Below are 8,119 nucleotides of genomic sequence, written 5' to 3' on the forward strand. Positions count from 1 at the left end.
ACACACACACACACACACACACACACACACACACACACACATACCAGAAACATACCATGTGGAGCCAATTACAGCCAACACCATTGAGCAGGTTTCAAGCAAACACTGCAGGAGTCCTGAAAAAGAGTGACTGCCATTGTAAGGTCTCCCTCACCCACCTTTTTAGAGAGTCTGCAAAAACATTGAGCCTCAGGGAAGCCGCATTTTTACCTTAGTTGCGCATTAGCAGACACCAGAAGAGCTGATATTGAACATGCCTAGATAAAATTTAGAACTTATTTTTGCTTAGAAAAGGAAAAAAAATGAAAATACCACAAACACATGAAAAATCGCCTGCAGTTGTGTTCCCTGCTAATGATGCATTTGCCCTGAGTTACCCTGAGTTAAATTATTTAGTGACTTTTTGAAGCTGAATTTAAGAAAAGCAAGAACACAAAACCTTCTCTTCTATAACTGTGGGTGGGTATTTACATGATGAACAAAGGAACAACTTGACTCTCCTTTTTTTAGATGTAAATCTTATTAAACACTTCACAGTAACGTATGGTTTTCTGTTGTTGTTTAAGACCTAGGAATACGTTGGTTGGACAATTAAGTTCACGAACTTATCCTAGAAAAAGGGCTACATACCTCATTGCTAAATATCTCTATGGTCACCTTTGAAGTACTCCCCTTGAAAAACTATGCATTGATTCTCGTGCCTAGTCTACCCTTCAAACTCTTTATCTGGAATGGCCATCAGAGCTGTCATCGTATTACGCTTGATGTCCTGAATGTCATCAACATGTCTTCTTTTCAATATTCCCTTTATCTTCAGGTAAAGAAAGAAGTCACTGGGGGCCAGATCAGGTGAGTAGAGAGGGTGTTCCAATGCACTTATTTCTTTACTGGCTAAAGACTCCCTCACAGACAGTGCCGCGTGAGTTGGTGCTTTGTCATATGCAAGAGCCATGAATTGTTGGCAAAAAGTTCAGGTCATCTAACTTTTTCATGCAACATTTTCAGCACTTCCAAATAGTAAACTTGGTTAACTATTTTTCCAGTTGGTACAAATTCATAATGAATAATTCCTCTGATATCAAAAAAGGTTAGCAACATCGTTGCAACAAGTTGGTGAACTTAATTTTCCTCCTACAATCTGCCCTCAGGTTTAGCTATTCTCAGAGCCCATAGAGCCTGGCCTGCTTCCCTGGAATTTCCAACAAAGAGGCCTCCAAACTGTTCAAAACCCACTCCTTCTCGAAGAATTCAGCCTCCCCTCCATCCCAGAAAAAGGCAGTGGCACATTCAGAATGCCCTCAGCATCCAGGACCCAAACCACAAGCACTACAAAGAGAGAATTCCCTGTCACACTTGGACTAAAGCCCACATTTCAGGTTTGGTTTTCTACGTCATAATAAGCCTTTTCCAGGAGAAGGACAGTGTACCTTCCTTCAAGGATTACCCCACCATCATCCTCAGGTTGTGGCCTTTCCCATAGCTTTACAAGACAATCATGAAAGAAACCAGTACAAGGATCGATACAACCTCATGGTCATCTTTTCTAAGTTTAAAAACAAAGGCAGGGCCACCCGAGTGGCGCAATGGTTAAGAACTGGCTTGGGATGCCAGAGGGCCCCGGTTTGGATCCCACATATGAGGGCCGGTGACACTGCCCTCTACAGCTAAGATGCTGAACAACAGCTCAACCTGGAGCTGGGCTGCCATGAGTCGCCGGCGACGGCGTAGGCTGCAGTCCCTGTGGCAGTGGGTTGCCATGGGCTACCGTGTGTAGCCAGCAGCCAGCGTGAGCGGCCAGCAGCCGCAGTGAGCGGCCGTCCAGAAGCCGGCGACTGATCTGCCTCGCCTGGGAAGAGCGCAATGATGGTGCCAACTTGGGCCAGTGAAGCAACGTCCTGCACAACTAGACTGAAGAACAAAAGGACAGCAACTTGTCTGTTCCCCTGCCCCCAATTCCCCAGCACTGTTCCCATCCCCCCAATTCCCCAATAAAAAAATAAAAAATAAATAAATAAATAAAAACATACAAACTACCTGCCTCAGGGAGTTTGTATTATAAAAACAAAACCAAAACCAAAACCAAAACAAAACAAAGGCAACTCTTTCTATTTTTACTTTTCCCCAAGGCCATATTATTCAATCTCTAAGTACATTAAGTTAAAATGGGTTGAACAGCCCCAGCTACAACTTTCCTAACAACATGCCCTGCCATGGTTTAAACAGAGACAGTGACCACACTTCATAAATGTAATGTGTTATAAATGATTAGTCAGGTAGTTCAATGAATGCCTAGAAATAAGGAAGCAACTACCCTTTTAAATTATTAGGCCATTAATAATGTGTTGCCTTATAGAATCTGGTGTACTTTTGAGCTTTAAAATCCTCTTTTATTAATTAGCTTGCTTGTATGTATGTCTTATCATCTCAGTTTCTAAGTTCCCTGAGTTAATTTGTGATAGCTGTCATTTATTGGACTATTCCAATGTGCTAGACAGCGTAACAGGTGATTTACTTCTCCTATTTATTTAGTCCTCATGGGTGCTCTGTAAGATCATCTGAGGCACTATATGACTTGATTAGTTTTGCAGTAAGTATAAGAGAGAGTTCCGATCCCTAGGCCTGTCTAACTGCTAAGCTCTGGGATCTTACTTATATTTTAAGACCCCATAAGGACATGCTGGGTGATCTGCAATGGCTTCTCAGACCATGACCAAGTCTAGTCCTTTCTTAGTCAAGTGCTGTGACCAACTGAATCTTTTCTGAAGAATTTCAGAAAAAAAGAGAATGAGGAAGGGTGACTGATGTTTACAGACTCAAATAACCCTGCAGTCTATTCTATGACAAAGGGACCACCATTGTTTAAAAAAAAGTAATAGAACCATTTTTGTTGTCTCTGTTTGTTCCTCACTCCCCTTTTATCCATTTTGAGAGCCAGATATTTGAGAATTAGGGCACTCAAAAGTAACCACATTTAAGGGGAAAATAAAAATCCACCAGAGGAAAAAGAACTGGCTCCAAAAAGACCTGAGAAGTACGTAAGCATTCACTTCAGGCAGATCCCTGGCAAAGAAGCATGCTTTAAAATAATAATAATAATAATAATAATAATAATAATAATAATAATAATAATAATAAAATCTTGGAAATGAGGTGGCATCTGACTTCCATAGTTACTATATTATAAGATTCAAATATCTGGTTTTTAATAACAAAACAAAAATCACAAGGCAAGTGAAAAAACAGAAAAACATGGTCCACTGAAAGGAACAAACCTGAGAGAAACTATCCTGGAGAAAACTTAACATTGAAACAACTAGACAAAGGCTTGAAGACATGTGTTTTAAATATGTTTAAATAATAAAAGGAAGACATAGACAAAGGCAAGAAAATGATGTATGAGCGAAATGATAACATCAATAAAGAGTTAAAAATTACTTTAAAAATTTGGAGCTGAAAATTACAATAATTAAAACTATTGGGTTGTCATAAAAGTCATGTTGTATATATTCTATGTTTTTTGTTGCAAAAAATGCATCATAACTTTTCTGACAACTCAATATAAATGACTAGAGTGGTTCAAAATAAAACCTGAGCTGTGAGTAAAAATAACCAGTAAGTTTTAATACAAGAAATTGAAATCAGAGTCTAAGGAACATGAGAAGAAAAACAATGAAGAGAAATAAACAATGCTCAAGGTACTTGTGGGACACCATTAGGAGGATGAGCTTATGCATTGTGGGCATCCAAGAACAAGAAAGAGAAATGGAAAGAGAGACTATTTTTTAAAATAAAAGCAGAAAATGTTCAGAGCCTGATGAAATACATTAACATACAAATTCAAAAAACTCAACAAACTCCAATTAAGGTAGATTCAAACAGACTCACACTGAGACACATTACAATCTAGCTGTCAAAAGACAACCAATCTAGAAATCAGCAAGAAAAAAGTGATTGGTCACATAAAAGGTGTCCTCAATAAAATTTTATCAGCTGATTTCTCACCAGAAACATTGGGAGCCAGAAGGCAGTGGGTTGATATGTTTAAGGTGCTGAAGAAGAAAAAGAAAAAAAAATGTTAAACAAGAATTTTGTATCCAGTATATAAAATTTTGTATCTAATTTTGTTCAAAATTAAAAGTAAATTAAGACATTCTTAGATGAACAAATGCTGAGGGAATTTACTAACATTAGATCTGCCATGTAAGAAATACCAAAGGGAAATAAAAGGACATGAGAGAACAACATTAAACTATACAAAAAAACAATGATCCCTGGTAAAGGTAAATTGATGGGTATCTATGAAAGCTAAAATTATTGTAATTTTGATTTGTAATTTCACTTTTTGTTTTCTACATGATTTCAGAAATAAATGTATAAAACATAATACTCAATCTATGTTATTAGGTATACAATTTATAAAGACGTAATTTTTGACATCAGTAATATAAACGAGAAAAATAAAGCTTTTTAGGAGTAGAGGTTTGGTATGATAATAAAGTTAAGTTAGTATAAATTCAAGTTAGATTGTAGTTTTAAAAATTAAATGTAATACTCATGATAGTCACAAAAGAGATATATATAGTCACAAGGAAGATTATATATAAAAATATGACAAAGAAGGTAAAGATATACCATGGAGTAAAGATAGTCTCTTCAATAAGTGGTGTTGGGAAAACTGGACAGCTACATATAAAAAAAATGAAATTAGACCTTTTTCTTACACCATATACAAGAATAAACTCAAACTAGATTAACGACTTAAATGTCAAGGCCTGAAACCATAAAACTCCAAGAAGAAAACATAGATTGTAAACTCTTTGTCATTGCTCTTAGCAATATCTCTTTGGCTATGTCTCCTCAGGCAAGTGCAGCAAAAGAAAAAATAATCAAATGGGACTACATCAAACTAAAAAGTTTCTGCACAGCAAAGGAGACAATCAACAAGATGAAAAGACAAGCTACTGAATGGAAGAAGATATTTGCAAATGATATATCCAATAAAGAGCTAATACAAAATATACAAAGAATTCGTACGAAATGACAGGGCCCGGTCTGAATCAGTTGTGTGCAGTCTGACGTGCTGACTCTGAACCCGGACAAGGTCTGGACCCACACAAGCAGGGGCCGCTAACACACGGATCATGGCTCCAGACATAACAAACCTTGACTCCGGAGCCTGCTGCTTAGGCGCCGGGTTCTGGTGACATAAGCCCTGTACTTAAGCATGATTCACAGCCACTGGAGGGAGCACGCCACTTCCATGTGCTCTCCTCCCCCAAAACCTATATGTAATGGTTGCTATTGCTGAATAAAGCGAGCTAGCTGGTTCCTCCTCATGCCGGCTCCAAGTGCTTTCTTTTCCCTGGGCGTCACACCACCGAAAGCCCCCCAGTAGCCCCCCAACCCCCTGGCGACAATACAACTCGACATAAAAAATCAAACAGTTCAATTAAAAAATGAGTGGATAATCCTCCTCCCCCAACATTGTTTTGCACATCTGAAACTAATAAAAAACAACAAAATGCAACATCTGTGGGGTGAAATAAAGCAAGGTGCAAGAAAAAAAAAATGGGCAGAGAACCTGAATAGATATTTCTCCAAGGAAGACATAGATGGTCAACAGATACATGGAAAGATGCTTAAGATCACTAATCATCAGGGAAATGCAAATCAGAACCTCAATGAGATATTGCCTCACACCTATTAGGATGGCTATAATTAAAAATTCAAGAAATAAGTGCTTGTGAGGATTTGGAGAGAAGGAAACACTTCTGTTGATGGGATTGTAAATTATTGCAACCACTATGTTAAATAGTATGGCGATTCCTCAAAAATTTAAAATATGACCCAGCAATTGCAGTTCTCAGTATTTATCTGAAGAAAATGGAAACAATAATTCAAAAAGATATATGCACACCTATGTTTATTGCATCACTGTTTATAATAGCCAAGATATGAAACTGAACATATATTATGATAGAATATTCCTCAACCATAAAAAAGAATGAATTCTTGCTGTTTGCAACAACATGGATGGATCTAAAGAGTATGTTGTTAAGTGAAATAAGTTGAATAGAGAAAGACAAATACCTTATAATTTAACTTACATATGAAATCTGCAAAACAAAATAGAACAAAACATATGAACAAACATAACGAAACAGAAACAAATTTATAGATACAGACTGATGGTTGCCAGAGGGGAGTGGGCTGGCACAGAGGGGTCAGGCAGAAAAGGGGAAGGGGACTAAGGCATACAAACTTCCACTTATAAAATAAGTCACAGGGATAAAATGTAAAACATAGGGAATATACTCAATAATATCATAACTATGTAAAGTTGTCAAATGACTCAGCAATTGCACTCCTAGTAAATATATATTTATATAGAAATTTGTACATCAATATTCCTACCATCATTGTTCCATAACCCAAAAGAGGAACCAACTCAACTGTACAATAAATGATAAATAGATATATAAATTGTGGTATATCTATACAATAGAATATTAGTCAGCAATAAAATTAATGAAGTACTGATACATGCTACAACCCAAATGAACATTAAAAACATGCTAAATCAAAGAAATAAATTATAAAAAACCACATTTTGTAGAATTCAATGTATATGAAATTTCCAGAATATTCAGCAAAATCCATACAAATGGAAAGTTGATTAGTGATTACCAGGGTCTAGGGGGAGGGGAAAATGCAAAGTGAGGGTATAAAGTTTCTTTTTGGTGTAATAAAAATGTACTAAAATCAGGATGGTAGTGATGGTTGCACACTCTGTGAATATATTGCAAGCCGTTATCTTGCACATTTTAGAAGGGTGAATTTTTGTTACATGAATTATATCTCTGTAAGATGGCAATAAAGGTGCTATTTATTTATTTATTTATTTATTTATTTTTAGCTGAGCCATCCTGCTACCTGTTGGCAGCTCAGCGGCAGCTCAGCTTTGGATGGGAATCGCACCGGCGACCCTGTTGCTCAGAGCTCGAACTCTTGAGCGAACTTTTACCCAACTGAGCCACTTGGCTAGCCCTTAAAGGTTCTATTTAAAGGGTAAAAAAGTTAAGTACACAGATGCAATGTATCCTAAGTGAAATTTAAAACTGCATTATAAAAATAAAAGTAAAATAAACATATTATTTCAAAAGCCAATGGAAATGTTGGAATTAAGTAATAAACATAATACCAACTTTCTGGGCAGCACAACAAAAGGGAAAAACTGAAATTTATTTATCTTAGTATTTTTCAAATGAAAACATACCATCTCTTCATGTACAAGAAACGTTTCTGACACTATGTTATGAAAGCAAATTTTCATAAAAGTGTTTATGTGTATTCTTAGAACATAAAAATGTTTTTTCTTTAAAAAGTCACTATCAGACTTCTCTAGACTTGTACTCTCATACATAATTCAAATTAATCAAATTGTTTTGTTTTATAGTCCTTATCTACTTATTTTATTATCATAAGCATTATCATGATAATCATTATTTTACAAATATTTATTTGATTATTTCAAAGTTGTCTTTGAATACTTTAAAAACAATATTTTAAAGTTAGTGCTTCTCATACTATCTGTGGTGAAAGAGGGTTTTGTTAGCCTGTTGTAGATTGATACTTTTGTATAATAGAATAGAAATAAATTACCAGAAAAATTGCACACAAAATGAAAACCCCTTTATGCTATTATTAGATTCAATAAGCATAAAATTAATCTCTCAAATTGCTACAAAATTTCTGAACACTTGTTCTTAATTTCCATACTTATTTTTTCACAGATTAGTAACAAACAGTTCGTGGATCAGCATTAGTCCATGGGCCACACTTTTGGGAAGAACAGCTGTAAAGCATTCATTAATTAATCAATGCATCATGTATAAATTATTTATTGTGTGCGTACTATGGTTCAGGTGATAAATCAAACAAATAAATTTTTACCCACTTTCATAAAGCCAGTAGTCTAATGAGAAGGAACATTAAATAAATTAATGGATATACATTAATATATAGTAAAAATAAGCATAAAAACTGTTGTGATAGTTAATTTTATTTGCAACTTGATTGCATCAAGGGATGTCCAGATAGCTGGTTAAATAATAATGTA

This window comes from Hipposideros armiger, unplaced genomic scaffold (genome assembly GCF_001890085.2).
Source record: "Hipposideros armiger isolate ML-2016 unplaced genomic scaffold, ASM189008v1 scaffold_797, whole genome shotgun sequence".
NCBI lineage: Eukaryota > Metazoa > Chordata > Mammalia > Chiroptera > Hipposideridae > Hipposideros > Hipposideros armiger.